Raw genomic sequence first — 15053 nt, forward strand, 5'->3', positions numbered from 1 at the left:
CTGTAGCCCAAGCCAACAATACAGACACAGCCCAACGATGAACATGTTGTGGCCTCATTGGAAGATTGTATTTGTATTTCAGCAATTTCAAAACGCTGCCATTTTAATCACTAACCATTGGTCCATATGATATCGGAAATAGTATTTCTTGATATTTGATTGGATTTTGATACTGCACCACTTCGATCATAATTACCTGGAACAAAGACAGACAATATGAGGAGGATTTTAAAGCCAGGATGAGTGGTTTCTTACAGAGAAAGAGAAAAAGGTTGTTTTCCATGAAGTGCACACAAATCTAATTCACATGTCATTTACATATTTCTGTAACATCTTGATAACATATGTTAGTGTCTGTGTGCCTTTTGTAGTGTATCTAGTTTGTATTTATATGTTTATGTATTTGCTGGGGGAAACAAATGTCCCCTTTGGGAGATAAATAAAGTACGATCTTATCTTAGATAGCACCTCTCAAAAACGTCCCTGTGTTGTCTGACCACAACCACGCAACCAATATTATAGGCAATACTCAAATTTGTGACATTTATTTTTTACGCTGCCGTTGCAACAAATATCAATACATGTTTTGTTGCATTATGATGTAATGTAATGTAACAGCCAAGGGTTACCGCACTGAGGCAATCAACTCAAAGTCAACCAATGTTAATCTGGAGATATAAGACTATACAGTGTCGTGTCTTTGGCTATGCCGGATTAAGTGATATGACATGCTATTCTATAAAATCCTTTCTCCGCAATTAATATTACCTGATTGAGCTAATCATGTAATTGTAATTAACTAGTATAGGTGCACCACAAAATAATATTTATAGAGCTGTTATCTTCCGAATAAACTCTTACAGACCTAGTAATATTTTACATCAATATTAATCGTCACCTTAATTCAGTGTCATCTGAAAGTTGTAAATTCTTGGTTATCTTCACGAACCCTGGCTAACAAGTTGAATCAGCAATACAAAATTGGTTTTCACTATTTATTTACTAAACACCTAACTAATCATACAGAATTACATATACAAAGAATGAATCATACCTTGATTACGGAACAGATATGATAGCTGGTTACACAAAGGAAAAGGGGCTGGGTTTGAGTGAAAGAGCGGGAAGACTGAGGGACAAAGAGAGAAGCTGTGCTATCGTAAATACAGTATCTTATGCATTCTAAATTACCGCCCATTTGGAAAAGGAAAATGCAATAAATATTTACTCTGAGCTGCGCTTCGGTAGGTTGGTGGTAGATGGAAGGCCGTATTGCCAAACCGAGTCCTTTGTCCTTTGAATAATGTCTCTGGTGGTCAATTGCACACGTTGTAGTAAAGTTGTTGTGTGGTAGATGGGATACTCTGTCTGTTCTTTTCTAGCCCGCGTTTGCAGCTGCTGTTGCTAACTCAATGGCTAGGAGGTATCACTTCTGTAGTGAATAAGAGTTCAAAGTTCATACCATTCGCAACCAAAGCTCACGCTGAGGTTGGCTTGGTTATGTAGTTGACATGTTAGTCCTTTTAACACAGAGGCTGCAGACCTCACATACTTGGAACAGGAGGTTACATTTTCGTCAAGGCTTTATATAGTGGAGCGAGAAGGGTGTGTCCGAAAAGTTTTATAACCCATGTCTCTTCACAGAGGCGGGCCACTGATTGAGCAGAGACCTAACCTTATGAAAACCCAAATCTCTCAATTACATTTAATCTCTTCACCAATAATTTTGTATTCAAACATTTAAATTGAACAACAATTCCATGTGAAATTTGATAACTCTGATGTGTAGACTTACCACTGTAGAGTTTATGTCATCCTATCATTGAGGAGAATGTCTGAGATGACAACCTAACTGACATCATATTCATTAAGTACCACCGCATATGTTCAATTGGTCGGATTACCAGAATATAGTTCATTTCCCCCCACCTTCTATTGTTCCGAGAATCTCTATGTTAATCGTGGGGTTTTCAAATTTCACATCAGTAGGGTAGAGAGAGGAAACAGGGGGGAAGATGTATTTATGACTGTCATAAACCTACCCCCAGGCCAACATCATGACAGTTTAATACAGTACATGAGTGATGGAGAAGCGTAGTGTGATCCTCTAGCTCTCTGTGGAAACTATTGGATCTACAGTACATCTGCCTTGGAGCCCGAGGAGACTACATCTGCCTAGTAGGCTGAGGATCCTACATCTGCCTAGTAGGCCGAGGACACTACATCTGCCTGGTAGGCCGAGGATACTACATCTGCCTAGTAGGCTGAGGATCCTACATCTGCCTAGTAGGCTGAGGATCCTGCATCACCCTGGTAGGCTGAGGATACTACATCCCCCTGGGAGGATGAGGATACTACATCCCCCTGGGAGGATGAGGATACTACATCCCCCTGGAAAGCTGAGGATACTACATCCCCCTAGAAGGCTGAGGATACTACATCCCCCTGGGAGGCTGAGGATACTGCATCCCCCTGGGAGGCTGCGGGTACTACATCACCCTGGTAGGCTGAGGATACTACATCCCCCTGGAAGGCTAAGGATACTACATCCCCCTGGGAGGTGGAGGATGCTACATCCCCCTGGGAGGCCGAGAATACTACATCCCCCTGGGAGGATGAGGATACTAATAATAATAATAATAAATGCCATTTAGCAGACGCTTTTATCCAAAGCGACTTACAGTCATGTGTGCATACATTCTACGTATGGGTGGTCCCGGGGATCGAACTACATCCCCCTGGGAGGATGAGGATACTACATCCCCCCGGGAGGCTGCGGGTACTACATTCCCTTGGTAGGCTGAGGATACTACATCCCCCTGGAAGGCTGAGGATACTACATCCCCCTGGGATGATGAGGATACTGCATCCCCCTGAGAGGCTGAGTATACTACATCCCCCTGGTAGGCTGAGGATGCTACATCCCCCTGGGAGGCTGAGGATACTATATCTGCCTTGTAGGCTGAGGATGCCTTGTAGGCTGGGAGGCTGAGGATACTACATATGCCTGGTAGGCTACGGATAAGGGCATTAACTAGATCACGGGATCTATATCACTAAATACTGGACTGTTCTGTACACCCATTTTACTCACCCACCGTGCTTATTGCCCAGAGCCTGGAGGAGATTACCAATACACTGCCCTGGGGTCAACTTGGGATACACCGTCTATACACACACACACACACACACACACACACACACACACACACACACACACACACACACACACACACACACACACACACACACACACACACACACACACACACACACACACACACACACACACACACACACACACACACACACACACAAGGGCATACACACACACTTGCCGTAGGATGGTTAAGCCCTCTCTCTGCTGTGACATTTACAGATCATCTGACTTTCATCAGGAAACAGATCTGCCCCCGACTGTGAAGCCATTTAAGTGTTTATTTATAGAGCCTGCTCAACTGTTTATGAATGTGAATTTCCTGAGCTCCCTGGTCGGTCAGAGCCCTGGACCCATCTCACTCAGTATCAAGCCGTAAATTAGAGTTTTCCACCGAGCAAAAGACCAGGATGTAGCTTATAGAAGGGGTGGGTGATGGATAGACATGGTCATAAAAATTATATTTATTTATTTGTACTATTTTCTACAATGTAGAATAATAGTGAAGACATCAAAACGATGAAATTACACATATGGAATCATTTAGTAACCAAAAAAGTGTTAAACAAATCTAAATATATTTTATATTTGAGATTCTTCAAAGTAGCCACCTGCTACGAGCATACTTAAAGGAGGGAGGTGCAGGAATCAGGAGCAGGAGAACAAGGTCCCAGTGGCACAATCGTTTATTTAAGACGTCCCAACTCAGCAACAACATGGGGGAGAATATGCCCAAACGAGGTCGCCACCCACAGGGAAATAAATGATACACACGGAGGAGAAACCTCTACTCCTAAACACATCCGGTACAAACTGCCGTGTAGAAGAAAACCCTGTGGTGCCGACACGCACCCCTAATAAAGATACCACAGCAAACAATCCCAATTCTGTAGGGGTGGTTAGTTTGGGTCAGAAATATAATTACTCATGATGACCACGTAATTTATGGTTGGAAAGAAAGGCCTCGACTACTATTATAACCATATACATAAAAAACATGTGATAACTGGGAATAATACATGATAAAATACAGAGCATTTGATCCTTGTGACGTGACATCACTGCAGGTTTTCATCGCAGGTTGGCATTTATTGGGATGACTCATGTACTAGAGGCAGCTCATTAGGGTTAGCAGGCAATGCTAACCCTAATGCCTGCTACTAACCTTAAATTAAGAACAAAAAGCTCATTTTAGTTTAAATAATTCTTTATGCCAATTTTAACTTTGCGGCTGGTCCATCGAACAGAAACCGCTCAGTCAGCTCTGTCTCCAGGACATGCTTCCATCCCAATAAATGTCAACCTGCGTTTTCATCAAGATGAGATGAGATCATTTTAATGCACGGTAGTGAGCGGATGGATGGCAGAGAGTCAGAGACACACAGGTACTTTCTTAGTGTCTAACAAGCTTTCTCTACCCTTGACCTTGTTCTGAACACCTCCAAAACAAAGGTCTGGTGGTTTGGTAAGAATAATTCCCCTCTCCCCACAGGTGCGATTACTACCTCTTGAGGGTTTAGAGCTTGAGGTTGTCACCTCATACAAGTGCATGGGAGTATGGCTAGACAGTACACTGTCCTCCTCTCAGCACATTTCAAAGTTTCAGGCTAAAGTTAAATCTAGACTTGGTTTCCTCTATCGTAATTGCTCCTCTTTCACCCCAGCCAAACTAACCCTGATTCAGATATCTCCTAAACATGCTTGATTGCGGAGACATAATTTATAGATCAGCAGGTAAGGGTGCTCTCGAGCAGCTAGATGTTCTTTACCATTCGGCCATCAAATTTGCCACCAATGCTCCTTATAGGACACATCACTGCACTCTATACTCTTCTGTAAACTGCTCATCTCTGTGTACCTGTTGCAAGACCCACTGGTTGATGCTTATTTACAAAAACCCTCTTAGGCCTCATTCCCCCCTAACTGAGATATCTACTGCAGCCCTCATCCTCCACATACAACATCCGTTCTGTCAGTCACATTCTGTTAAAGGTCCCCAAAGCACACACATCCCTGGGTTGTTCTTGTCATGATGTGTGTTTTATTCTATATTTATATATATATATATTTTATCCCAGCCTCCGTCTACCGCAGAAGACCTTTTGCCTTTTGGTAGGCCGTCATTGTGAATATGAATTTGTTCTTAACTGATTTGCCTAGTTAAATGAAGGTTAAATAAATAAAAAATGTTGGTGGCAGCATCATGCTGTGGGGATGTTTGTCAGCGACAGGGACTGGGAGACTAGTCAGGGTCGAGGGAAAGATGAACAGAGCAAAGTACAGAGAGATCCTTAATGAAAACCTGCTCCAGAGCGCTCAGGACCTCAGACTGAGGCAAAGGTTTACCTTCCAACAGGACAACAACCCTAAGCACACAGCCAAGACAACGCAGGAGTGGCTTCGGGACCAAATCTCTGAATGTCCTTGAGTAGCCCAGCCAGAGCCCTGAACCTGATCAAACATATGGCGTCTTACCCAAGAAGACTCAAGGCTGTAATTGCTGCCAAAGGTGCAAAGTAATGAGTAAAGGGTCTGAATACTTACGTAAATGGGATATTGGGTATTACTTTATCACTGGGTATTGTGTGTAGATTAATGAGGGAACATTTTTGATCAATTTTAGAACAAGACTGTAACATAACAAAATGTGGAAAAAGTCAAGGGGTCTGAATACTTTCCAAATGCACCGTATATGGGTACATCAGTCATACATGTGTGTTTAGGTAAATACATTGTCTCTACAGCTGTGGAAAGAACTATAGGTGCTTGTCACTGATGTAGAAGTAAGGAGTTACTATGCACAAATTAACACTATAAACAACACATTCTCACACAGTGAAATGCAATTCAAAACAAGTGAGTGCCTGGTAATTGTCATTTTAGAATATATTTCAGTCAGGCTTTATGGAAAGCAAACATTGAGGCAGATGTCTGAAACATGGCACAGTAGGTACAAATGGAAGTGTGGACAGGCACAGATTGTAACAGCTGTGTTGATGCCCATCATCCAATCTGCAATGTCCTCACGGTGCCCACTGTGCCTATGATTGATGAGAGGGGGTCTGACTCAGTCAGGATGCCAAGGCTCCTCCAGGAAACTCAAGGGCAACTTGAAGTTGACGCTAACAGATTGTACATAATGAATAACTGGTAGGCTGTACTTTATTCTGGAAGTTGTTTTTCTCAAGGTAGTACAGTATGTAGCTTGAGTGTTGGTTGGTTGGTTCAGCACCAGCTGAAGAAAGGTTTCCAGCCCCTTGTGTGGTGTTACTCATCTCCCGTGTGGAATTGAAATGGAACCTACACAGCACTTTATATGAAGTTCAATTTACACTTTTCACTGCCAGTAATAACAGATTCTCTTGTCAAGGTATGAGCCTCAAATTAGCACGATGACCTGGAGCTGGAGGCCATTACTATGTTGATCTTCTCCTGTCTCTACAATAGGTCCCATCTCTGCTGTTGACGTCAATGGGCCAGGTATTGCGCAACACAGCACGATCTATTTAAAGGTCTGCGAAAGAGCTTCGGGACTTAAAAGGCAACTCCACCACCTTTCAACCTCCTTTTCATTATCTCCAGCACAATACCAGAGTTGTGAAAACGGCAAATTGTTTAGTTTTGTAGAAAAAAGTAAAACAGTTCTACCTGATGACATCATCAGGAGTTAAACCATTTTATAAACAGTGTTTTTCAAACACTATGAGATTCACGGTGATGTGGGGAGCAAGACAATGCCCTGCCTTGGGCTAGAAATTCGATACAGGTTTTGAAAATAACTGTTTTTGACTTTTAATGCTACCCTGTGATGTCACAGACAGATCTTTTTTTAGGACCTTCTTATCTTTTGAACCACAGATCACAACTCTCTATTTTCACATATGTAGACACTGGTTTGGTGCTGGAGATTATATGAGGTTCAAAGTGGCAGAATTGCATTTTTATTTCCGCTAGCTTTGGAGAGGCTGCCCAAAAGAGTGTTCTGTGTAAACATGTCACCTGAACTCTCTCTCTCTCTCTCTCTCTCTCTCTCTCTCTCTCACACACACACACACACACACACACACACACACACACACACACACACACACACACACACACACACACACACACACACACACACACACACACACACACACACACACACACACACACACACACACACACACACACACACACACACACACACACACACACACACACACACACACACACACACTCTCCTCTCCCACCCGAACACCCACACGCCTTTAGTACATCTCCACTTCCTCTATCTTCCTCTTAACAAACCCCACAGAGTGTGCTCTCCCTGATTCCCCATTCACTATCTGTGATGACTCCTCTGATGACTATCTGCACATTTCCACAATGAGAAGGATCACACAGGCTGCTCTTGACATAATATCTCTATGGAAGAGGGAGCAGCAGTGGGAGTATATCTCTGTAGGTGGCTCCTTACATCTGGAGCACTGTGAACTACCTCATCTCTTATCTATCTCATCTGTGTGTGAGAGTGAGATCCTCAGCTCACCCCAGTACAAGCAGAATATTCCATACACATGTCAAAAACATTCAAGAACAGTGTTCTATTGAAATTCTCTCACTCACTCACACAGAAAGAGATACGCGCACACATACACACACTGTCAGACAGTTAAATGGAGAACGTGCATTGTTCACATAGAGAGTTTTGTCATGTGTTCCGCTCCTGCCGTCAAAGCAACATGTGATCAAACGAGAGGGAGGTAAGACTTGAAACGCAACAAGTGTCCATTGTCTGTCACACGTATGCTTTGAACATAAGCTATCTCTATGGGTATTGGACCACAGCAATTAGCCTGAGCCTATGAGGAAAAACAAGCTCTCAGAATTAGTAAGCGGTCGCCGTCTACATGAATGGCTGAAAGGGAAGCGATTAATAGTGTAAAGACCCTTTCATGTTCGTAAAAAGTCACATATGCTGATCTAGGATCAGGTCCCCCCTGTTAATTTAATCAAATTCAATATGATCTAAAAGCCAAACTGATCTTAGAACAGCATTACTGACACTTCATGAATATGGTCTCAGGACTCCTCAATGATCAATGAACTATTTGTAGTCAGACAGACAGAGCTCCCTCTCAAGTTTGAAAACACTACTGAGGATCCGTTCGATACAGCTAGCTGTCTGTGACTCTAGATTTGGTTGACACGATCAAAAAGACCAAATTCCAGGAGGATTTCCATGTAAAGTGTTGTAATTATCATATCTCTGTGGAGCAGATGAAACATCTAAATGGATTCACCTCCGTGTTGTCACATGCACATAGATTATAGGCTACGACAAGGCAGGCATTTAGGGTTATTCAGGGTTATTCAGCTGTCCCCATAGTAGAACCATTTTTGGTTCTAGGTAGAACCATTTATGGTTCCGGGAAGAGCTCTTTTGGTTTCCATCTAGAGCCCTCTGTGGACATGGTTCTACATGGAAACCAAAAGGGTTCTACCTGGAACCAAAAAGCGTTCTTCAAAGGGTTCTCCTATGGGGAACCCTTTTAGGGTTCTAGGTAGCACCTTTAGGTTCTAGGTATCACCTTTTTTTTCTAAGAGTGTACAATGGAAGTGTGCTGTAGCCGTGCTTGACTCTATTTAACTCTAGAATCTGCACCCTGCTGGTTTAAACCTGCATTCCCAAGCAGCCCCAACGTGCTAAATGGGATACTTTGGGAATTTGTCCCTTTATCTACTTCCTCATAGCAGACACCATATACTTCTAGTCGTTGCGCTAACGCTAGTTAGCATTGACTCGTGAAACTACCTCACTGACAAAATCTCCTTTAAAGTTAAAGGGATACTTCGGGATTGTGGCAAAGAGGTAGTTTCGCGAGCCAACGCTAACTCTCGTTAGCGCAATGACTAGAAGTCGATGGTATAATTTAATTGTGTCTAACTGCGTTTTATGAATGTTATCCGCATTGTAATATTACATTTTGTGCGACTCAAGCCATTGTTTTCTGTGTGCGCATGCTCAGGCAACACAGAGAAATATCACAGATGACAGGGGAAAGCTCTTGAGTCGCACAAAATGGAATATAACGTTGCGGAAAAAGTTAATAATGACACAACTGTATGTGTGCAACATCTAAAGACCTGCACCACTATACTGAGAGTGTTGCCATTTCTGAAAGGACATGTTTGTTGATGTTTTATCTAAGCCCTGACACTGCAGAACGAGCATGAGGAAGTAATAATGACATAATATGTGTCATCTAGTAGACGCTTTTATCCAGAGTGACTGACAGTCATGCTTGTTTACATTTTTAAGTGTGTATCACTGGTTGGGGTAAGTTTCTCAAAAACAAGTGAAATTGCTTTTTTAAAAGTGTCTGGACTATGAAGTGAACTTCTCCTTTAAGGCAATTCCTTCTGGAGACTGATCTCTAGGGTCATTTTCAATGACTTGTTGTAATAATCACTGATCTGACATGACTGGATTGGTGTAACATGCTGTTATGGAACACCTGCTGTCAAATACAAGTTTATTGGTCATGTACACAGATCTGCAGATATTATCGCAGGTGCAGCAAAATGCTTATGTGTCTACAGAAGCTCCAACAGTGTAACCAGCAATACACAACAATACACACACACAATCCACAAAGTAAAAATTAAGAAATTAAGAAATATCACAACGAGCTTTCAGAGTCTCTACACTACATGACCAAATGTATGTTGACACATGCTCGTCAAACATCTCATTCCAAAATCAATGGGCATTAATATGCTGCTATAACTTCTGGGAAGGCTTTCCACTAGATGTTGGAATATTTCTGCGGAGACCACAAGAGCATTAGTGAGGTTGGGCACTGACGTTAGGCCTGGCTCGCAGTCCCTAAGGTGTTCGATGGGGTCGAGGTTCGATGGGGTCTCGCCAAACCATTTCTGTATGGACCTTGCTTTGTGCTTAGGAGCACTGTCATGCTGAAACAGGAAAGGGCCTTCCCCAAACTGTTGCCAGAATGTTGGAAGCACAGAATCATCTAGAATGTCACTGTATGCTATATTGTTAAGCTTTCCCTTCACTGGAACTAAGGGCCCTAGCCCGAAACTACGAAAAACAGCTCCAGACCATTATTCCTCGTCAACCAAATTTTACAGTGGGCACTATGCATTGGGGTAGGTAGCGTTCTCCTGGCATCCACCAAACCCAGATTCCTCCGTCTGACTGGCAGATAGTGAAGCGTGATTAATCAGTCCAGAGAACGCATTTCCACTGCTCCAGTATCCAATGGTGGCAGGCTTTACACCACTCCAGCCGATGCTTGGCATTGTGCATGGTGAGTTTAGGCTGGTGTGTGGCTGCCCAGCCATGAAAAGCCATTTCATGAAGCTCCCGATGGAAAGTTATTGTATTGATGCTGCTTGCAGAGGCAGTTTGCAATTCGGTATTGAGTGATGCAACAGAGGACAGATGATTTATTTTTATACGCTACGTGCGTCAGCACTCAGCGGTACCGTTCTGTGAGCTTGTGTGGCCTACCACTTCGCGGCTCAGCCATTGTTGCTCCTAGACAATAACAGTGACCGGGGCAGCTCTAGCAGGGCAGACATTTTATGAACTGACTTGTTGGTAGTCACTGAGCTCTTCAGTAAGACCATTCTACTGCCAATGTTTTTCTATGGAGATTGCATGGCTGTGTGCTAGATTGTATAAACCTGTAAGCAATAGGCGTGGCTAGAAACTTGAAGCACCTTTGGCAGCGACTACAGCATTGAGTCATATTATGTATGACGCTACAAGCCTGGCACACCTGTATTCGGGGAGTTTCTCTCATTTTTCTCTGCAGATCCTCTCAAGCTCTGTCAGGCTGGATGGGGAGCATTGCTGCACAGCTTTTTTTCAGGTCTCTCCAGAGATGTTCGATCAGGTTCAAGTCTGAGCTCTGGCTGGGCCACTCAAGCACATTCAGAGACTTGTCCAGAAGCTGGACATCCTGTGTTGTCTTGGTTGTGCGCTTAGGATCGTTGCCCTATTGGAAGGTGAACCTTCGCCCCAGTCTGAGGTCCTGAGCACTCTGGAGCAGGTTTTCATCAAGGATCACACTGTACTTTGCTCCGTTCATCTTTCCCTCGATCATGACTAGTTTCCATGTCCCTGCTGCTCAAAAAAGTCCCCACAGCATGATGCTGCCATGCTTCACCATAGGGATGGTGCCAGGTTTCCTCCAGATGTGATGCTTAGCATTCAGGCCAAAAAGTTAAATCTTGGTTTCATCAAACCAGAGAATCTTGTTTGTCATGGTCTGAGAGTCCTTTCGGTGCCTTTTGGCAAACTCCAAACAGGCTGTCATGTGCCTTTTACTGAGGAATGGCTTCCGTCTGGCCACTCTACCATAAATGCCTGATTGGTGGAGTGCTGCAGAGATGGTTGTCCTTCTGGAAGGTTCTCCCATCTCCACAGAGGAACTCTGGACCTTGGTCACCTCCCTGACCTAAGCCCTTATCCCCCGATTGCTCAGTTTGGCCAGGCTTCCAGCTCTAGGAACAGTCTTGGTGGTTCCAAACTTCTCCCTTTTAAGAATGATGGAGGCCACTGTGTTCTTGTGGATCTTGAATGCTGCAGAAATGTTTTGGTACCCTTCCCCAGATCTGTTCTCAACACAATCCTGTCTCGGAGCTCTCCGGACAATTCCTTTGACGTCATGGCTTAATTTTTGCTCTGACATGCACTGTGAACTATGGAACCTTATATATACAGGTGTGTGCCTTTTCAAATCATATCCAATCAATTGAATTTACCACAGGTGGACTACAATCAAGCTGTAGAAACATCTCAAGGATGATCAATGGAATCAGGATGCACCTGGGCTCAATTTAGCATCTAATAGCAAAGGGTCTGAAAAGGTATTTATCTTTTTATTTTTTAATATATTTGCAAAATTTTCAAAAAAAAAAAACGGTTCTCCTTTTGTCTTTATTGGGTATTGTTTTTAAATTTTAGAGTAAGACTGTAATGTAACAAAATGTGTAAAAAGTCAAGGGGTCTGAATACTTTCCGAGGGTACTGTACATATAGAGTAGTTACTGTACATAGGATGACCCATGACTAGAACACAAGTATAAACACAGTTCAATGACTCTTTGTCTCCTATTGGGCTGTGTTAGATCAGTGGTTACCTCAAAGAACGGAGGAATGGGAGGAAGTGAGTGAAGAAGGAGAAGAGTTGAGGCTTTCCATACCCCCACATGAATCTAACTAAACGAGCCCTACATCTGGCAGAGCATACCTTTGTAGTGAGGTGGTGGTGTCTTGTGGAGAAAAATGACTACATGCTTTGTTTACTAAATGCATTTGAAAATACCGTTTTTGGTTTATTTTCTCTGTGGTTGTTTCTATGAGAGCTTGTATATAGCTGGGTCAGAGCCCCAGACTCATCCACCAGAGTGGATCCCAGTGGACTTTCCCTCAGCGTTAGTTCACTCATGTTATGAAATGTTCACACTGCAAGGCTCTCACTACAATATTATCAAAGCAATCACAGAGGCTGGGGCTGGATGCCCCTACTGGCCGGCTGGCTGTCTGTGTGCATTGGTGCAAGATGTTTTAGCTTCTGAATATCAATACAAGTCATCCTACACACGCCATTTGTCTGTGAGAAAATATTGTTCATCGATAAGAATGAATCTCAGATTACTCAACGTGTTACAACATTGTGGCTTTGAAGTGGTCTACGTGGGAGAGGGCCAGTCTGTCTGGGTGGACATGGAAATGATGGAATGGATGTAGCATTGATGAATGTAGAAATAGTCTGGCACCCTTGCTAGCTTTGAAACAGTCTGGCACGGAATAAATCAATGCTCAATAAATGAAATGGGGATTTGTTTGATCCCTAACTGGTTCATGCGCATACATTCATTTCAGATGTGGTATGAACAGAACTCTTTGAATACGCTTTTATTGTATGGGTGTATTCAAGGTTACTAATTGAACAGGATACTGCATCTAGGAAACCACAGAAGAAAAACAGACACTGCTTTATAACACAGACAAATACAAAATAGCTTCAGGGTCACCTTTTTCTCGAGAATATGTAAGGCACACAAGTTTGAAGGAGGCAAAAAAGTGACGTTTGAAAATGTTTATATTAAAACAACAGCACCTTGAGCATCCTAGAGAGGTAAGCACACACCTTGAACCACAGAGACACAAAAAGCGAATTAAATATGATATTTACTTCAATGCTGTGCCTTGAAATGACCTCAGAAGAACAGCTTCTCGTGTCTACAGGTGAACTCTAATCGAATGGGCTATGCAATTTTGAGAAGATGGCTGCCGCACCAAGTGTTCTCAGAGCATAGATACAGTGCCTTTATGTATTCCCTGTTCAACAAAAATATGTATTTTGCCAGTGGTTTAATAATCACTCAGACAGCAGAAATAGATCCAAGCATAATGGGTTGCTGCTTGCTGCCTGTGTTATGCTTGCAGCTCAGTTCATCTCGTACTAACTAGATCTCACTGTTTTCATTGCTGGAGGTACAGTACGATGTATCCTGATGCTTGGTGTTCCTCAAATTGGACTGGGTTGGGAACGGGTTGCAAGACTTAAATATTAGAACACTCAATTTAGCAATTCCTTCATTTGGATCATTTTGAGGCAGTTTACAAATGGACCAAAAGGTGACACAGTCTAAGACAGAGATCTCCATACTCAGAGGGCTGCTGTGAGTGCAGGATGTTGCCTCAACATAGCTGATCAGAATGAGAAACTTATAATGGCCTCAATCTGGATCACCTTTAGTTGAATCAGGTGTGTTAGTGCTAGGCTGGAACAAACACCTGCACACACTCTGACCAACTAGGACTGAGATTGACTGGCTAATTCCAGTACTGACTGGATACTAGTTGTCACATAAACAATATGCAGGTTTCGTTTCCTTTTTCTGTTTCCTTGCTGCTTTGTCAAACATTTATGTGAAGAAAGGCAAGAAAATCACATGTCAATAGGAGCTAGGCGGCCTTGCTGGATTAACAATAGCGAGGTGCTCTTCTGAAAGCTGACTGCTTCCTGCACTATCAGCACCACTGTCAGTGTCTATTCACTCAGCACTGATGGAAACGTGTCCTTCAGTGAGACAGATGTGAACAATAAGAGAGGGAGAAGAAAATGAGGGTGTGGAGATCACCAGCTTGCTTGGACAAAACTATGGAACCCTACTGTTCCTAAACTCATAAAACAGTATTGTGGAGTTGCAAATGGTTTTCACAGAAAAATACATCACTTCTAGTATGACTATACCGTTTTTGGAAATGCAGTGAAGGGAATTGTTTTGGAGTGTTAGTATAGAAGTTGAACAATTAATAATAAGCTCATTAGCTTCAATTCTAACAGTCATAAACTGGTCTGTAACTTACAGTATCTAACTTATCATTGCGAATAATGAGCTATTTGTTAACTGAGAAAAGTACATATATTTTACCTCTCTGGTATATGTGACAATCAAATGATATATATATATATATATATATATATATATATATATATATATATAGTACCAGTCAAACATTTGGACACATCTACTCATTCAAGGGTTGTCTTTATTGTTACTATTATCTACATTGTAGAATAATACTAAAGACATTAAAACTATGAAATAACATCTGGAATCATTTAGTAACCAAAAAAGTGTTAAACAGATCAAAATATATTTTAATATTTTATATTCTTCAAAGTAGCCACCATTTGCCTTGATTACAGCTTTGCACACTCTTGGCATTCTCTCAACCTGAGAGTTGAGAAAAAAAATGATAGTCCCACTAAGCGCAAATCAGATGGGATGGCATATCGCTGCAGAATTCTGTGGTAGCCAATATAAATCACTGACAGTGTCACCAGCAAAGTACCCCGCACACCAT

Source organism: Oncorhynchus gorbuscha, linkage group LG16, assembly GCF_021184085.1.
Source record: "Oncorhynchus gorbuscha isolate QuinsamMale2020 ecotype Even-year linkage group LG16, OgorEven_v1.0, whole genome shotgun sequence".
NCBI classification, from domain to species: domain Eukaryota; kingdom Metazoa; phylum Chordata; class Actinopteri; order Salmoniformes; family Salmonidae; genus Oncorhynchus; species Oncorhynchus gorbuscha.